The sequence below is a fragment of the Heterodontus francisci genome, chromosome 25 (genome assembly GCF_036365525.1).
Source record: "Heterodontus francisci isolate sHetFra1 chromosome 25, sHetFra1.hap1, whole genome shotgun sequence".
Taxonomy (NCBI): Eukaryota; Metazoa; Chordata; class Chondrichthyes; order Heterodontiformes; family Heterodontidae; genus Heterodontus; species Heterodontus francisci.
The window spans coordinates 36,129,460-36,147,939 of NC_090395.1; the positions used below are offsets into that span (position 1 = coordinate 36,129,460).

At 48.5% G+C, this 18,480-nt stretch overlaps 1 protein-coding gene and 1 pseudogene across 1 annotated transcript in view; both read left to right on the forward strand.

Annotated features, from left to right (window-relative positions):
• The window catches only part of LOC137383822 (signal peptide, CUB and EGF-like domain-containing protein 3), a 424,809-nt gene that overhangs the window by 73,271 nt on the left and 333,058 nt on the right, over window positions 1–18,480 (forward strand). The window lies entirely within an intron of this gene.
• On the forward strand, window positions 3,219–3,327 carry LOC137384146 (U2 spliceosomal RNA; annotated as a pseudogene).

An 18,480-nucleotide genomic window follows, 5' to 3' on the forward strand; every position in this document is an offset into this window, starting at 1 on the left:
TCTCTACGATTCTAAAATGTGGAAATCAGGAAGTTGCTGTCTAAGTTGCCTTGTTTTCCTGCAAGCTTCGCTGCACTCGTACCTCATCCAGAGATTCAACATTGAAACACACGAAGGATGTGAAGTTGCGTTAGTTACCCACTAGATACCCACGAAACATACCAGAAAAAGTTATGGCTGGTGCATTTGCATGTAAGTGAATTTGAATGGCGGGATAGGTCTTAATTAATACTTAACAATCACTCTGGCAGCAAAAATTTACTTCTATTATCATCCTTCAGATTTTAATTATTCAGATTTTTTTTACTTTGTCTTGTGTCTCTTATTTTTCTCTCTCTTAATCTTAATCCTGTAATTCTTTCCCTCTCTTTATTTTGATTTCTGTACTTGATTTTACATTGAATTAAATATTGTTGTTTATACAACTTTGCATGCCTCAGTAAGGAGTCTTCAGTCTACCTGAGGAGACACACTGTTGCTTCACATTCAGGTCCCAGATCCCCTTTAGAGAGCATATGCTGAAATGGATCTTTAATTACTGTAAATTGCCACTCAAAAGTCCACAAAAAGTCTGTGGGCAGCTGTAAGTGTAATGAACAGCGAGCACCATTCTTTCACCACTGACAGCAAAATCCAGGGCAGTATATTCAACGTAGTGATTCTCACTGGTGCATCACATCTGTGGACTTTCTAGATGCCTCCAGTAAAATGGTGGCAGAGGAATGCTATATGAATTTGTTTAAGCAATTGTACACTCAAATTATGAATGGTAATTTCTAGGCTAAGTAGTTCAAAAATGCTTTGTACAAGAAGGATAGTGAACGTGTGATATTTATAAATGCTTCCACTTGTGAGGTGAACTTCACTCACTTTTAGAAATAATTGCGCGATATAGCCAGTCATTCGTAACCACCGAATGAATAAGCTATTGATTGGGCTCTGAGATTAGCATATGAATAGAACTCTCATTGCCGGCTGGGTGCAGCAATTAACCTGTATCAATGGGATTATTAGTCTTACTCTTCACACACTAATCTATTATTTTTAACACAATGTAATCCTCCTAATCCTTTCATTTCTCTCTGAGGCCATGCATTTCATCTGTTCTTTTTAGTTCAATCTAGATTCACCTGTTCTGTTGTTGTTAGCACAGGGGAGCCTAGTTTGTCCCCGTTTGGTTCCTGCTGATTTAGAAACCATTTGGCTTGTATTCCAGCACGTATTTTAACAGCAGTCAAATCAACCTTTAAAAACTACTCAGTGTGTGCACTTGCTTGAAGGTTTCAAGATCTGGGTGCTTTTACACTGTAGAAGAATGTGTGTCTCCCTCTGTCTCCTGCATTCAGGCCTAGGTTGCAGGAATCAATTGCATGCTGTGTGGACCTCTGTACAAACATGAAACTCAGAAAGGCCAGTTTGAGTGTAAAGGTAGGAGAGTCACACGTGGCCATTGCATTGAAACTGGCTCCAGTAAATACAAGTGATACTGTATTGAAAGAAACTAATCTGTGAGGCCATGTTCTTTGGGAACTGGGCTGACCAATCCTTTGTCCCCTTCACCGTCAGGTCAGATTACCTGAAGGTGCTGGGGATATGGTTTGGAAGGGCCGGGGCGTGCACCAAAACCTGGGAGGAGCGAGTAGCCAAGGTACGACAAAAGTTGGGCATGTGGGGGCAGCGATCTCTCTCCATTGTGGGTAAGAACCTGGTCATCAGGTGCGAGGCGCTCACATTGTTGCTCTACGTGGCGCAGGTCTGGCCCATACCCCACTCCTGCGCTGTGGCAGTCACCCGAGCCATTTTCTGCTTCATCTGGGGATCTAAAATGCACCGGGTCCGGAGGGACACAATGTTCAAATCTCTGGACAAGGGTGGGAAAAATGTACCCAACTTGGCCCTCATCCTGATGATCACCTTCGTGTGCGGCTGCATCAAGCTGTGTGTAGATCTCCAGTACGCAAACTCCAAGTGTCACTACGTGCTGAGGTTCTATCTGTCCCCGGTGTTGCGAAGGATGGGCCTGGTCACATTGCCGCGGAACGCTCCATGCAGTTGGGCCGTGCCGTACCACCTATCCTTCGTGGAGCAGTTTCTGCGGGAAAACACCTTTGACCACTGGTCCATCAGGCAGTGGTCTGCACGGAATGTCCTCAAGGCCCTATGGGAAAAGGAGACGGTGGATCCTGTCGGATGGTTCCCCGAGCAGACCGTCAAAGTCATTTGGCGGAATGCCTCATCACCAGAACTTTCAAACAAGCGCCAAGACGTAGCTTGGCTGGTGGTGAGAAGGGCCCTCCCTGTCAGATCCTTCATGCACACCCGAAGTCTCGCCCCCTCTGCACAATGCCCCCGCGGTGGCTGTGTTGGGGAAGAGACGGTTGCCCACCTCCTTCTGGAATGTGTCTTTGCAAAGCAGGTGTGGAAAGAGATGCAGTGGTTTTTGTCGAGGTTCATCCCAAGCAGCTCTGTAACACAGGAGTCTGTGCTCTACGGGCTGTTCCCAGGGACGCACACCGAGACAAACATCAACTGCTGCTGGAGGACTATCAATTCGGTGAAAGACGCCCTTTGGTCTGCCCGAAACTTGCTGGTCTTCCAGCGCAATGAGTTGTCCACCACCAAATGTTGCAGACTGGCACATTCCAAGGTCCAGGACTACGTGCTGAGGGACGCACTAAAGCTTGGGGTAGCCGCAGCAAAGGCTCAATGGGGAAAGACCACAGTGTAAGGTCCCCCCCCCCCAAGCTGAACTGAGGGGCTGGATCCATGGGAAACCCCTCGAACTGTATCGGAGAAATTTTGTGTGCTGTAAATGTAAAAATGTATATGGCATGACAATGAAATGGAAGGGTTGTGAGGCAACTCATGTTTGTGTAGAAGGTAACTGATCACCTTTGCACTGTCTGTATTCTTTGACTTGATGCTGTTTTAAACTGTTTGGGAATGTAATTTTTACAGATTTTTATGAATAAAGTATATTTTGGAGGGAAATAAAAGCAAGTCTTTTTCCCCCCACCAAGCTGAACTGAGGGGCTGGATCCATGGAAAACCCCTTGAACTGTATCGGGAAATTTTCATTTGCTGTAAAATGTATATGGCATGAAAAATGAAATGGAAGGGTTGTGAGGCAATTCACTCCTGTATTGAAGGAAACTGACCTCCTTTGCACTGTTTGTATTTTTTGACTTGGTGCTGTTTGGAACTGTTTTGTAAGAATGGCACTTTCTCGGCCTTTTGGCTAAGATCAAGTGTAGTATCTGTTCTTATCAGTGCTTATTTGATTGAGAAGAGACTATGATCATTGCCTTTTGATCCTGTGGAAGCTTTGAGTAAAATGGCTAAAACCAATCTTCGAGCTTCAGGCCTGGGAGTGCGTAACACCGTTCGGGTGGTCGTGATGGACAAGGAAGGAGATGCACCGGTCGATCGCACCTTCTTCATCGATTGCTGTGGATTTCAAGTGACGGACGTCTTCTGCCTGCAGGATTTCCCCAGCAGTGGATACTTCGACGTGACGTTCCGGAACGTGGCGGCATGCATCAAGTTCCTGAAGGCCTTCAAGGAGAAAGGGGACCAGGCGCCACTGTCGATCCTCACAGCGGAGCCGCTCTTCACGCTTCCGTCACAACGGGACCGGGTGGTGACGATTCACCTCTACAACCCCCATGTTCCGGTGGTGGATGTACTCACCTTTCTTGCCAGGTACGTCGAGGTGGCCGGCAGCAGCACTGATGTCAAGGACCCCTTTGGGATTTGGACCAGCAAGCGGCAGGTCAAGGTGACCTTGAAGGTCGATCTCAGTGGAGCCATCATCCACCCTCCCTCCAGCTTCGCTATCGGGGGAAGTCGAGGCTTCTTGGTCTACGCTGGGCAGCCCAGAGTTTGCCGCACCTGTGGCAAATCTGGTCACATGGTGGCAAATCTGGTCACGTTGTGGCCAACTGCAGCACGGTTGTTTGCAAGAACTGCAAAGAGGAAGGCCATCAGACCAAGGACTGTAAGCAGACTAAGTGTTGCAACTTGTGCGGTGCAGCAGGCCATCTCTACAAAACCTGCCCCAAACGCTGGCTCAGTTATGCTCAGGCGGCAAGGTCCAAGGAAAGGCCGGAAGAAGGTACGGCGAAGGTGTCCGGTGTTCGAAAGGAGACCAGCAACCTTCTCCGCACTGAGGAACTTCAACCTGAGAAGGAGAAGGAAGGGGAGGCAGCTGAAACCAGCGACCCAGCACCTACCCTGCGCCCGGAAACCCCTCCTCTACAGACAGAATCAATGGAGGAGGAGGCAGCAGATGGACAAACAGGTCAGTGGCAAGTGGTCCAGAGGAAAACCACAAAGAAAAAACACCCCAATGCGGAACAGGCCACCACCCAAACCAGTGTCAAGAGGAGGCTATCTTCTGAATCAGACTGCAACACCTCCTCTTCACTGGACGGGGAAATGCTGGAACGACAGCCCCTTCAAAAGAGGCGGCAGAACTCCAACGAGATGGAAGATAAAGCATCCCAGCCCCCGGGCACTGGAAGCTGTGATGGGCCCGGCGTGCCCCAACCCCAAAGCGCCACACGTAATGACGTGGCCAACGCATCTCAGCTCCGGGACACCGAGAGCAAAGACACATCTGGCGCACCTCAGCTCCGGGAGGCCGGGAGCAGTGATGTTTTCGAGGAGGAACAGATGGAAGCAGCAGAGGAGAACCCAACCTTTGCCGTCTACAAGACCCCCCCCCCCCCCCAGCCCCCGATGTCACCCCAGCGGGAAAACCCCTGCATGAAAAACCAGGAGGAGTTTCTGAGCCCAACCAACGTGAAACTGCTTGCGCACACGATGGGTATGCAGGAACATCCCGAAGGACTGGGACTAGCGAGGACAAATGGTATGGGAAGCAACAACTAATTTTTAAAAAATGGGTGTAAGAATTGCTTCCATTAATGTGCATAGCATTAAATCTACTACGCAATGTGTTTCAACCTTGGATTACCTTACCAAGGTCAAAGCTGACCTCCTGTTTCTGCAGGAGTGTGGAATACCACACCTCAGCACCTACAGGCAGTGGTCGCGATGGTGGTCCCACGGGCCATCGATCTGGTCGGGGGGTAATGACTGCCGTTCCTCCGGCCTGGGTATTCTGCTGCGGGGAGGTAACTTCACCATCTTCGAAGTTAAGGAGGTGGTGGGCGGCCGCCTCCTCGTAGCAGACGTGATGTACAACAACGCTCCGCTCCGGTTGATCAACGTGTACGCCCCGGTACAACGCAGCGAGCGGCTGACCGTCTTCCAGCAGCTCCCACTGCTGCTGGCGACGTCCAGGCCGGTCATCCTAGGCGGTGACTTCAACTGCATCATCGATGCGGCTGGACGATCCGGCAGTGACGGCAGCAAACTGGACGCTATGTCCAGATTCCTAATGGAAACAGTTAAAGATGCCAAACTGCACGACGTCTTCAGCAAACCTGCAGATGGAGTGCAGCGCAGATACACATGGTCAAGATCGGACGGATCTGCCCGTTCCAGGATTGACTTCCTGTTTGTGTCCCGTGCCGTCACGGTCGGATCCACCGACGTCAAGCTGGTGTTCTTCTCCGACCACTGCCTCTTACTGGCTGATTGTCACTTACAGGACGACCAGCGGGTTGGCAGAGGGACGTGGAAGCTCAATGCTACACTGCTGACCCCAGAGAACGTTGAGGAACTCGAAAGGGATTACAAAGGTTGGAGGACCGTTAAACCCCTCTTTGAGTCTCCAGTTCACTGGTGGGAAGCGATCAAGGAGAACATCAAGAGGTTCTTCATCCACAAAGATGTTCAGAGGGCGAGAGAGAGACAGAGGGAAATGTCCCGACTCCAGAAAAGTATGCAAAATCTGCTCCAGTTGCAGTCATTGGGGGTCGAGGTCAAGGAGGACCTCCAAGAGGTGAAGAGCCAGCAGACCTCACTCTTTGCCAAGGAGGTGTCCAAGATCATCTTCCGGTCCAGAGTCCGCTCCATCGAGCAGGATGAGACGTGCTCGCGTTACTTCTTCCAAAAGGTACACAGAGAGAGCTCTGTTATCAGCAGCATGAAGGAAGAAGATTGCTCGGTAACGTCTTCGCAGTCTGACATACTAAGGATCAGCAAATCCTTTTATGCTGGGCTGTATGACGCGAAGCCCACAGACAGCAGAGCCTCCCAGTCCTTCCTGTCATCTATCACAGAGGTCTTAGATGACAGCAGGAGGGAGAGACTGGACAAGCCGCTAACTCTGCACGAGCTGACAAAGGCCGTCGAGTCCTTGGAGACGAGTAAAACTCCCGGAAGCGACGGCTTACCGGTCGAGTTGTACTCGGCCCTGTGGGACTGGGTCGGCCCGGACCTGCTGGAAGTATACGAGAGTATGCTCCTGGCCGGCAGCATGTCAGAATCCATGAGGAAAGGCATCATCACCCTCATTTACAAGCAGAAGGGGGAGAGGGCAGAAATCAGAAATTGGCGGCCCATCTCACTGCTTAACGTTGACGACAAGATTCTGTCCAAAGTCATAGCCAGTCGAGTCAAATCTGCTCTGGAGTTGGTGATTCACCCCGATCAGACCTGTACTGTACCCGGCAGGAAGATCTCTGATAGTCTCGCGCTACTCAGGGATACGATCGCCTACGTACGGGACAGGAGGGTGGACACCTGCCTCATCAGCCTGGACCAGGAGAAGGCTTTTGACAGGATATCGCACACCTACATGATGGACGTGCTTTCCAAAATAGGGTTTGGGGAGGGAATCTGCAATTGGATCCAACTGCTCTACACAAACATCAGTAGCGCAGTCTCAATCAACGGGTGGGAATCGGAAAGTTTCCCGATCAAATCTGGAGTCAGACAGGGCTGTCCTCTCTCCCCGGTCTTGTTTGTTTGCTGTATTGAACCCTTTGCTGAGTCTATTAGGAAGGATGCGAGCATAAGAGGGGTGACAATCCCAGGCAGCGGAGGCACTCAGGTTGAAACCTCCCTGTACATGGATGACGTCGCCGTCTTCTGCTCGGATCCGCTGTCCGTGCGCAGACTGATGAGCATCTGCGACCAGTTCGAACTGGCCTCGGGAGCCAAAGTTAACCATGGCAAGAGCGATGCCATGTTCTTTGGGAATTGGGCTGACCGATCCTTTGTCCCCTTCACCGTCAGGTCAGATTACCTGAAGGTGCTGGGGATATGGTTCGGAAGGGCCGGGGCGTGCACCAAAACATGGGAGGAGCGAGTAGCCAAGGTACGACAAAAGTTGGGCATGTGGGGGCAGCGATCCCTCTCCATTGAGGGTAAGAACCTGGTCATCAGGTGCGAGGCGCTCACGTTGTTGCTGTACGTGGCGCAGGTCTGGCCCATACCCCACTCCTGCGCTGTGGCAGTCACCCGAGCCATTTTCCGCTTCATCTGGGGATCTAAAATGGACCGGGTCCGGAGGGACATAATGTTCAAATCTCTGGACAAGGGCGGGAAAAATGTACCCAACGTGGCCCACATCCTGATGACCACCTTCGTGTGCGGCTGCATCAAGCTGTGTGTAGATCTCCAGTACGCAAACTCCAAGTGTCACTACGTGCTGAGGTTCTATCTGTCCCCGGTGTTGCGAAGGATGGGCCTGGTCACATTGCCGCGGAACGCTCCATGTAGTTGGACCGTGCCGTACCACCTATCCTTCGTGGAGCAGTTTCTGCGGGAAAACACCTTTGACCACCGGTCCATCAGGCAGTGGTCTGCACGGAATGTCCTCAAGGCCCTATGGGAAAAGGAGACGGTGGATCCTGTCGGATGGTTCCCCGAGCAGACCGTCAAAGTCATTTGGCGGAATGCCTCATCACCAGAACTTTTAAACAAGCACCAAGACGTAGCTTGGCTGGTGGTGAGAAGGGCCCTCCCCGTCAGATCCTTCATGCACACCCGAAGTCTCGCCCCCTCCGCACAATGCCCCCGCGGTGGCTGTGTTGGGGAAGAGATGGTTGCCCACCTCCTCCTGGAATGTGTCTTTGCAAAGCAGGTGTGGAAAGAGATGCAGTGGTTTTTGTCGCGGTTCATCCCAAGTAGCTCTGTAACACAGGAGTCTGTGCTCTACGGGCTGTTCCCAGGGACGCACACAGAGACAAACATCAACTGCTGCTGGAGGACTATCAATTCGGTGAAAGACGCCCTTTGGTCTGCCCGAAACTTGCTGGTCTTTCAGCGCAATGAGTTGTCCACCACCGATTGTTGCAGACTGGCACATTCCAAGGTCCAGGACTACGTGCTGAGGGATGCACTAAAGCTTGGGGTAGCCGCAGCAAAGGCTCAATGGGGAAAGACCACAGTGTAAGGTCCCCCCCCCCCAAGCTGAACTGAGGGGCTGGATCCATGGGAAACCCCTCGAACTGTATCGGGAAAATTTCTGTCTCCTGTATAATGTAAAAATGTATCTGGCAGGACAAATGTGAAATGGAAGGGTTGTGAGGCAACTCATGATTGTATCGAAGGACACTGATCACCTTTGCACTGTTTTTATTTTTTGACTTGATGCTGTTTTAAACTGTTTGGGAATGTCATTTTTACAGATTTTTATGAATAAAGTATATTTTGGAAATAAACAAAAAAGTATGGCACTTTATGTAATGTCAAATTTGAATTGTTATGTGATTTGGGAAAAAAAGAAAGTGCCTTGTGACTACTTTGTTGCTATTTTGCCCAGCTATCAGTACATGCCAGCAGCTAAGAAACCATGGAATGGAAATTCATCTGGGTCCATTTTTGGGCCCAGAATTGATACCATGCCGGCAGCAATAAGCCCATCCATGAGGCAAGAAGCCAATCTGAAATTGGGCCTCAGGCCTCATAAATATTTTTTGCACAATCTGCCAATACCTGTTGTGGCTCCACAGGTAGCTTGCACATTTGTGGGGAAGGCAAGATTTGGGAGGGGGGAACTTGGAGGCAGCAGTGGGGGTAGCAATCATGACTAGTCTGGATTTGGAGGAGCACTTCTGCTCCTCCTGGATCCACTGCAAGGCTTTGTTAAAATATTCTCCAAAACGTATCTTTAGTTGGCAGTTGTTCCGTATCCGGTGGCAGCTGCTGGAGAATTCTACGTTGCCCAATTTCTGAGAGGGGGTGTTAAACAAAGCAATTAGGCCCATCATTTGCAAATGTAAGGAGCTGATGCTTGTTTTCAGTGGACACCAGGGTGGCTGAAAAATGGCCTAACCTCATTTTGGGTCAGACATTTCTCCGATATCCTTGGGGTGTAGCACAATGGGTCTCTGAAATTGGGCCTCATTGTTTTACACCCCTAAAACAGGCACAATGATGTTTGATTTCTCCCCACATTTTTCTATCTGAATATAGTTTAAAAGCGGCTTCTCAGCAACTCCGCACATTGAAAATTATAAACCTTCACGTTTGTCGGATTATGATGTGATGCTGTGATCAGATATTGGAGATACGTCTGAAAAGCAGCTGCGTCGGTGGTGTGTCTTGCTTCCGATAGCAGCAATGCCACTGTGTTTACATGAGGTTGCCATTCATGATAGCAGTACAGTTACTGGTAAACTGAAGAATTGGGATGTGTCAACAATGCAATATGTTGGTGAACGACATGCAATAAATCAGAGGGAGACAGGTTTGATCTCTGCTGGATTTGGGTTCTCAGCTGCATAGCTGAACCTGGTGGGGGTTGGAAAGAAAGGGGCAGGGGGAGGTGAAACCTGAAAATGCTGTCCCCCAAGTTGCTCAAAATACCAATGGTACAGGTTTGGGAACATAATTAGAGTTTGGCTAGGGCAGATCAAGGGGATTAAATCTGTGAATTTGTGGCAAAAAATTTGTAGTAAATTGAGATTCTCTTAATGAAAATTTCCAAATAGCCAGGATGAATGATGATTGTTTGGTTTTTGAATAGTGTTGTTTAAATATTAAGCTCTGATAAGCCAAGTGAATTTACTTGGAGAGGTTAGTAAACAGGTGATGTGAGGGAACTGTAATTATATGTAACAATTGAATCAAAAATTACTACAGGCTGGTTACTGCAATTGGCTAATATGCTTACTTTCTTAAGTATTGTTGGTGGTGGAAGGGAGAATTAAATACTGTTAGACTAGCTTTTTAAATCTCTTTGGGTTTTTGTATTTTTGGGGGGAAACACCTCAATGCATGAGTCACTTTTCACACTAAGTCTGTGATATTTCTAATTTTTTGTGTGCGCGGTGGGTTTGAGGGGGCACAGTGTTGAGAAGATGGATCTGTTGACATTAATTTGATATTGCTGTCTATAATCTTCTGGGATTAACAATATTTTAATCTTTTTCCACATACTGGCCAGGATTTTACAGGGCCTCTTGGAGGCGGGAGGGCACGGAGTATCGCGGCGGGAGGTGGTGCTGGGGGGGCAGGACGGAGGGCCCGTTACCTCCCTGTTGCTCAGCGATCTTCCTGAGGGCAGGATAGGCTAACGATGACCTTCCTGCCCACAGACCAATTGAGGGCCTTCAGTGGCCTATCAAGGGCCTCTTCCCACCAGAACCTGGTGTTGCTGCTGATTGGCTGCCAGCTGTTGGAGGCAGGATTCTGGTCCCTTATTGGCCTGGCACCAGGAGCCCCGCCTCCAGAGCACAAAATCTAGCCCACTATCTTCGAAAAGATACTGTTTAGTGGATCTTGCCTAGTGTGCTTGGTTGATCCACCACAGCAAGGGTATGATTTGGAAAACTACTCAACACTCTTTGGAAAATAACAGTTGTGTAGAATTTGGCAAATAGTGTGAAGTGCAGCAGCATCTTGCACATAATGACTGCATAGGAATGAATATTTAAAATGGGTCCCTTTGCATAAATCCTGACAACAGGATTGCCACACCAACATTTACAGGGTTTGTCTTGATTCTGTGATGCTGCACTTAAACAATCAGTTTCAGAATCTGTGTCCCAGCAGCTTGGATGGATAGTGCTTCATTATTGCCTGAAGTTTGTGTTTTTCTGTTCTTGTGCCAGGTGTGTTGGTATGTGGAGTGATTTAGTGCTGTAATAATAAGCAAATGTGTTTTGATTATATATCTGTTGCCTCAGGCACAAAGATTTTGGAAATAGATACAGCGTATTTTCATTTTTCTTTTACCTTAATTTAATCATTCGGGTAAAGCCAATCCACTTATCTCAATAACTTGTAATGTTTTTTTACAATTTAACAGCAGTTCATTTTATTTTGGCACCAAGACCAGTTCTTGTATTATTTGTGCCAAGCACTGTCCAGAATATCTTTAGATGCCTTTTTTACATTGTGGGAATAAACAGGATTTCATCAATATGAAATGTATCTATTGTAAAATCGAATGAAAGGAATATTTGCATTATTCCACAATGAATATTACATATCCTCCCCCTGATTTATTCCTCAACTTATACTGAGGGTATATGGATGTTAAACTGAGACAGAGCGAGGTTTGGTCCTGTGTTTATACAGAGGTAGACTGAGCATTGTGTTTTACATGGTTTCTTTATTACACATGGAGCAATGAGCAATGCATTTTATTTATAATTGTGGTCAGACAGTGTTCTGTTGAGTGGCTGCTCTGATTCAATGCAGACATTGTGGTGTGCAGTAGTCACAGCACTGTGAGGTTATTCTTTTCAGACATGTTAGCAGGTCATTTGGTACTTTACTATTCTTTCTCTCCCACTTACCCCCAATTTTCTCCCCTTGCTTGTCCCTTTCACGCCACCATCAGACCCACTCCTGGCCAATTACAAAAGTCTAGTGAATTCCATCCGATTCTATCTTCCCCTGATCACTACCTTTTTGAGATTGGGAAGTAAATACAAAAGGGAAGTGAAGGAGAGGTGGACATCCCACATCCACCATATTATCTGCTTTAAAAAAAAAAAAATTCTCTCAAATTTCTTCCTTCTGAAGGCTTGCCCCAATGTCACTGGAGTTTGGTTCCGAGAGCCAGTCACTCTCCAGTACCTTGCCAAAGTGGCTGTCATTCATGTATGAGCTTTAATGATGAGTATACTAAGCTATCCGATTTGTGCAGGATATCGCACTTGATCCTGAGCCTGACTTTATTGGACATCTATATATACCTACTTCCATGATTGTACAGTGACCAGGAGCAGGAATATTGGCTCCTCTTCCTTTTCTTTCTCTTCCTGCTTGTTCTTCCTCCTCTTCTTCTTCCACTGTCCCTCTTCCTACTTCTCCATTGCTATCTGGGGAACAATGCCCAATTACAGCATATTATTCCTATCCTAGCTAAACTGAGCTAGAAGACCTGGAATTAAACCAAGGACTGATGTGGTTCAACGATAGAAACTTTGGCCTTGATATTTACTTGGTGGGTTTTGTGAGCTGTGAGGGGCAAGTTTTGCTTGCTGTGCAGTTTTAAGGTCACAGCATACATCTTTTTTTCCAGCAACTTCCCTGCTCAGAAGCCAGTCCAATTGATAGGTTTGGGTTGCTGTCAGGTGGGGAATGCTCCAGAGGAAACTTCAGCCCAAGGGCAGGCAGGAAGCCTGCAGCTGGGTCAGTGGAAACCTTTGGTGGTGGCTGCGGGGGATGGGAGTGGAGGTGGTCCAGATTTGACGAGGGGTGGTGGGGCGAGTGGTAGTTGCTGATCCTGGGTGAGGGACTGATCTTCAATCCCAGGGTGGCATGTCTGATGGTGGGCAGTGAAGTAGGTAAGTTTGGTGGGCTGAGGAGGAAGCACACCTGTTTCTCCTGGCCCACAAGCAGTGCTATAAAGGCACTTACCTCCCCACGAAGCAGTCCTTACCTCCCTTTAGCTGTTGAGGGAAACCCAGCTGGCCAGGGTTAAACCTGGAAGGTAGCTTAAGGCAGAGGCATGCAGCCTCATTATAATACTTAAATAACCAAAGATGCTTCCTAGGAGGTTCCTTACCTGCCACCCTCTAGTCCACCTCTGGTCGGGTTTCAGGTTTTTCAAATTTACGCATCTCACCGACCCAAACCCACCCACTTTCAGGATTATTAGAATTCCCTCCAATGTTTCAGGTTTTTGACCTAATGATGAAAGGTCATCAACCTGAAAGGTTAACTCCGTTTCTCACTCCACAGATGCTGTCTGACCTGCTGAGTGTTTTCCACAATTTTCTGCTTTTTTTGTGGGATCCAGGCTGAATAACTGCAGAAAATCAGTGATCCAGGTTTTAGTCAATAGTCCAGCTGTAATAGAATCATAGAATGATACAACACAGAAGGAGGCTATTCAGCCTATCCTTCTTCTGCCAGCCCTTTGAAAGAACTGTCCAATTAATTCCACTCACCTCTTTTCCAGTGGTCAAGCAAAGTTTTTCCTTTTCAAGTATTTATCCAGTTCCCTTGTGAAAGTGATTACTGGATCTGCTTCCACCACCCTGTCAGGCAGCTCCTAACAACTCATTGCATAATGGGTTTTTCCCTCGTGTCACCTCTGGTTCTTAAATCTGTGTCCTCTGGTTACTGATCCTTCTGCCGCTGGAAACAGTTTCTCCTTATTCAGTCTATCAAAGCCCTTCATGATTTTGAATACCTCTATCAAATCTCTCTTTAACATTCCCCTGTCTCTCCACAAACTGAGAACTTGTATCCCTGGTCCTCTTTCGCTCAGCGGCGCAGTGGTTAGCACTGCAGCCTCACAGCTCCAGCGACCCAGGTTCGGTTCTGCGTACTGCCTGTGCGGAGTTTGCATGTTCTCCCGATGACTGTGTGGGTTTCTGCTGGGTGCTCTGGTTTCCTCCCAAAGCCTTGCAGGTTGATAGGTAAATTGACCATTGTAAATTGCCCCTAGTGTACCTACCTAGTGTAGGTAGGGGAATTGTGGGATGTGGTAGGGAATATGGGATTAATGCAGGATTAGTATAAATTGTTGGTTGGCACAGACTTGGTGGGCTGAAGGGCCTGTTTCAGTGCTGTATCTCTCTGTCCTTGCATCCTCTCTAAGACCTTGACATCCTTCCAAAAGTACGAGTTGGCTGCAATACTCCAGCTGGGACCTAACCATTGTTTTATAAATGTTTAGCATAACTTTCTTGCTGTTGTATTCTATGTTCCTCTTTCTAAAACCAAGGATCCCATATGGCTTTTTAAACAGCCACCTTCAAAGACTTCTGTACATATGTTCCCAGGCGTCTCTGTTCCTGCATCCCCTTTAAAATTGTACTATTTGGCTTATATTATCTCTCCTCATTCTTTCTACCAAAATGAATTACTTCACACTGCTCTGCATTCATTTTTATCTGCCATTTGTCTACCCATTTCACCAGTGTGTTTATGTTCCCCTGAGCTCTGTTACTTTCCTCCTCAGTGTTTACTGTATTTCCAAGTTTTGTGTCATCTGCAGACTTTGAAATTGCGCCCTGCCTATCCAATTTAATATATATCAAAAAGAACAGTGATCCAAATATTGCCCCCTGGGGAACGCCATTGTATACTTCCCCCCAGTCTGAAAAACAGCGGTTCCCCTACTCTCTGCTTTCTGTCCCTTAGCCAGTTTGTTTCCACACAGCCACTGCCCCTTTAATTCCATAAGCTTATATTTTGCTAACACATCTGTTATGTCAAATGCCATATGAAAGTCCATGTACACAACACCAACTGCATTACCCTCATCAACTTTCTCTGTTACTTTATTTAAGAATTTAATCAAGTTAGTCAAACACGATTTGCCTTTAACAAATCTATGTTGGCTTTCATTTATTAACCCATATTTTTCCAAGTACCAATTAATTTTGTCCTGGATTATTGTCTCTAAATGTTTCTGCAATATGAAGTTAGACTGATTTTCCTGTGGTTACCGAGTTTATCCCTCTCCCTAGTGTTAATGGATTCACAAGGACAGGGTGAATGCCTCTCAACTCCCTGGATTGCTGCTGTTTATTTTGTTTCTGTGTTCTGACCTTTTTAATCTTTTTTTACTGTTGACATCTAATCTTCACCCATGTTTTCTTGTAGATTTCTTTGGTATTTTAAGTTGCCCCTTGGTGGATTAGCATTGATTAGCTTGTGTTATTATCTCTCCTTCCCTAATGGCATCACCAAAATAAGGGAGTCATGATGCAGGGGAAGGTGGGTACAAAGAGACATTGTACTGCTCCTATACTTGTTTCTTCTTCAGGTCTCCAGGCTTTTCCATTCTGCTGCGCTGGGTCTTGCTGATTAATTGGTGGACCAAACTCCACTGCCATATTGGTTGCAGTTCTCTCCTCTTCTGGCTTCTCATCTGCACTGTGCTCTTGGTCTCCTAGATTTCACTCTGCTTCTTCACAGCTTTCCAGAAGAAACATTGCTGTTTCACTGGCCTCCTGGTCCATACTCGTCTCCTCTGTTAGCTATTGAATTGTTCACCATTCCTCCGACAGCACCTGGATTGATTGGTGTTTCTCTGTGGCTGCAAAAGTGGTTTTCACTGTCGCTTTGAACCTTCACGATCCCTGCTGGCATCCATAACAGACCTCCTTGTACTGCAACCTCCTATCTGGTGAGTTCTTGACCACATAATCTAGGTTGACCGTTCAGTACTATATTGAGGGAGTGCTGCACTGTTGGAGGTTTGATCTTTCAGACCAGACATTACACCAATTCTCCCCTCTCAGGTGGATGTAAAAGATCCAATGCTGCTGCTTGAAAGAAGATCAGGGGAATTCTCCTGATGTCCTGGTCAAAACCTAGTTCTAAAATAACACTGCCAAAACATTATCTGGCCATGTATCTCATTTCTGTTTGTGGAACTTTCCACTGTGCATATAGCCTGCTGTGTTTGCCTACAGTATAATAGTGACTATGTTTCAAAAGTATTCCATTGGCTGTGAAACACTTTGAGATGGCCTGAGGATGTGAAACATCAGGGTTGTCCAACCTTTTTGTGTGGGGGGCCACATTACAATTTTTGTCTTACATAGGGAGCTGGTGAAACAGTTTTGGAAAGATAAAGGCATTAAAAACGTATCTTACTATTAAAACAACAACAAATGTGCATTTTTGTGAAGAAGTTTTAAAAGAGAAGCTGCGTTTGCTGGCAATGCTACCACTAGGTGGCGCTGCAGTGCCACATGCGCAATTGCAGCATGTGCCACTAAAACGTCACAGTCTGTGACTTCAGGCATCTGCCAGGACGAAAGATGGTGCTGATCAAATAATCACACGAAGGCAACCTGACCTAAACACATGGCAGCACACATTGGCAGGAGGGAGAGAGTGAGCGAGCGGGCCAGGGACGGGGGCAAGCGGGCCGGGACGGGGGGCAGTGGAGCGGGCAGGGGATGGTGGGGAGTGGAGCAGGCCAGGGCCAGGAGTGAGCGGAGCCGGCAGGGGACGAGGTGGCTGGGGGGGTTGGTGTTGGGAGGGAGAGCAGAGCGAGCCGGGGACGGTGGGGGGGGGAGAAGCGGAGCAGGCCGGGGACAGTAGCGGAGTAGGCCAGGGACAGTGGGGGGGTGGGGGGAGGGGAGTGGAGTGGGCTGGGGACGGGAGCGGAATGGGCTGGGGACGGGAGTAAGCGGAGCGGGCCAGGGATGGGGGGTGCGGGGGGGAGAGCAGAGCGGGCTGGGGACGGTGGGGCGGGGGGAGTGGAGTGGGCCAGGGACAGGAGCGGAAGGGGCCGGGAATGGTGGGGCAGGGAGGGGGAGAGCAGAGCGGCCGAAAGAGTGGAGCGCCCAGAGAGAGCAGCGAGGGGGGGAGCGGAGCTTGACGCGTGAGTGAATACCCGTTAGCGTTGCATTGCTGTCTGCATAAAGCACATACGCAGATGCTGACCAGGCGCTTTGCCTGAAGATGTACACGTCGTGCGATGACATCATCAGCGCATGCGCTAACCAGTCCTGGCAAGTCGGAATGCAGGGCACGCACAGAGAGCAGGAGACTGTCTGTGCATGATGAGGTCAGTGGCCGGCTGCATTGTCAGGAATCACTTTGTTAATTTATTGACTTACTTCCTCAACACTATGTTGGACATTGATTTAGTGAGATCGTTGGCATTTTTTTGCTTGTAGAGGTAGTCAGTGTTTTCCTGCACAGTTGTAGCGATGCAGAGTATCTGTCAGGAGTGATCTTGATCACTCTCTCTCCCTCTCTGTCTCTCTGTGTTATTCGCTCCTCTCTGTTGTTCCCCTCCTCTCTCTGTTGTTCCCCTCCTCTCTCTGTTGTTCCCCTCCTCTCTCTGTTGTTCCCCTCCTCTCTCTGTTGTTCCCCTCCTCTCTCTGTTGTTCCCCTCCTCTCTCTGTTGTTCCTCTCCTCTCTCTGTTGTTCCTCTCCTCTCTGTGTCGTTTGCCCCTCTCTGTGTTGTTCCCCTCCTCTCTGTGTTGTTCCCCTCCTCTCTGTGTTGTTCCCCTCCTCTCTGTGTTGTTCCCCTCCTCTCTGTGTTGTTCCCCTCCTCTCTGTGTTGTTCCCCTCCTCTCTGTGTTGTTCCCCTCCTCTCTGTGTTGTTCCCCTCCTCTCTGTGTTGTTCCCCTCCTCTCTGTGTTGTTCCCCTCCTCTCTGTGTTGTTCCCCTCCTCTCTGTGTTGTTCCCCTCCTCTCTGTGTTGTTCCCCTCCTCTCTGTGTTGTTCCCCTCCTCTCTCTGTTGTTCCCCTCCTCTCTCTGTTGTTCCCCTCCTCTCTCTGTTGTTCCCCTCCTCTCTCTGTTGTTCCCCTCCTCTCTCTGTTGTTCCCCTCCTCTCTCTGTTGTTCCCCTCCTCTCTCTGTTGTTCCCCTCCTCTCTCTGTTGTTCCCCTCCTCTCTCTGTTGTTTCCCCCCTCTCTGTTGTTTCCCCTCCTCTCTGTTGTTTCCCCTCCTCTCTGTTGTTTCCCTCCTCTCTGTTGTTTCCCTCCTCTCTGTTGTTTCCCTCCTCTCTGTTGTTTCCCTCCTCTCTGTTGTTTCCCTCCTCTCTGTTGTTTCCCCTCCTCTCTGTGTTGTTTCCCCTCCTCTCTGTGTTGTTTCCCCTCCTCTCTGTGTTGTTCCCCTCCTCTCTGTGTTGTTCCCCTCCTCTCTGTGTTGTTCCCCTCCTCTCTGTGTTGTTCCCCTCCTCTCTGTGTTGTTCCCCTCCTCTCTGTGTTGTTCCCCTCCTCTCTGTGTTGTTTCTCTCCTCTCTGTGTTGTTCGCCCCTCTCTGTGTTGTTCGCCCCTCTCTGTGTTGTTCGCCCCTCTCTGTGTTGTTCGCCCCTCTCTGTGTTGTTCGCCCCTCTCTGTGTTGTTCGCCCCCTCTCTGTTGTTTCCCCCCTCTCTGTTGTTTCCCCCCTCTCTGTTGTTTCCCCCCCTCTCTGTTGTTTCCCCCCCTCTCTGTTGTTTCCCCCCCTCTCTGTTGTTTCCCCCCCTCTCTGTTGTTTCCCCCCCTCTCTGTTGTTTCCCCTCCTCTCTGTTGTTTCCCCTCCTCTCTGTTGTTTCCCCTCCTCTCTGTTGTTTCCCCTCCTCTCTGTTGTTTCCCCTCCTCTCTGTTGTTTCCCCTCCTCTCTGTTGTTTCCCCTCCTCTCTGTTGTTTCCCCTCCTCTCTGTTGTTTCCCTCCTCTCTGTTGTTTCCCTCCTCTCTGTTGTTT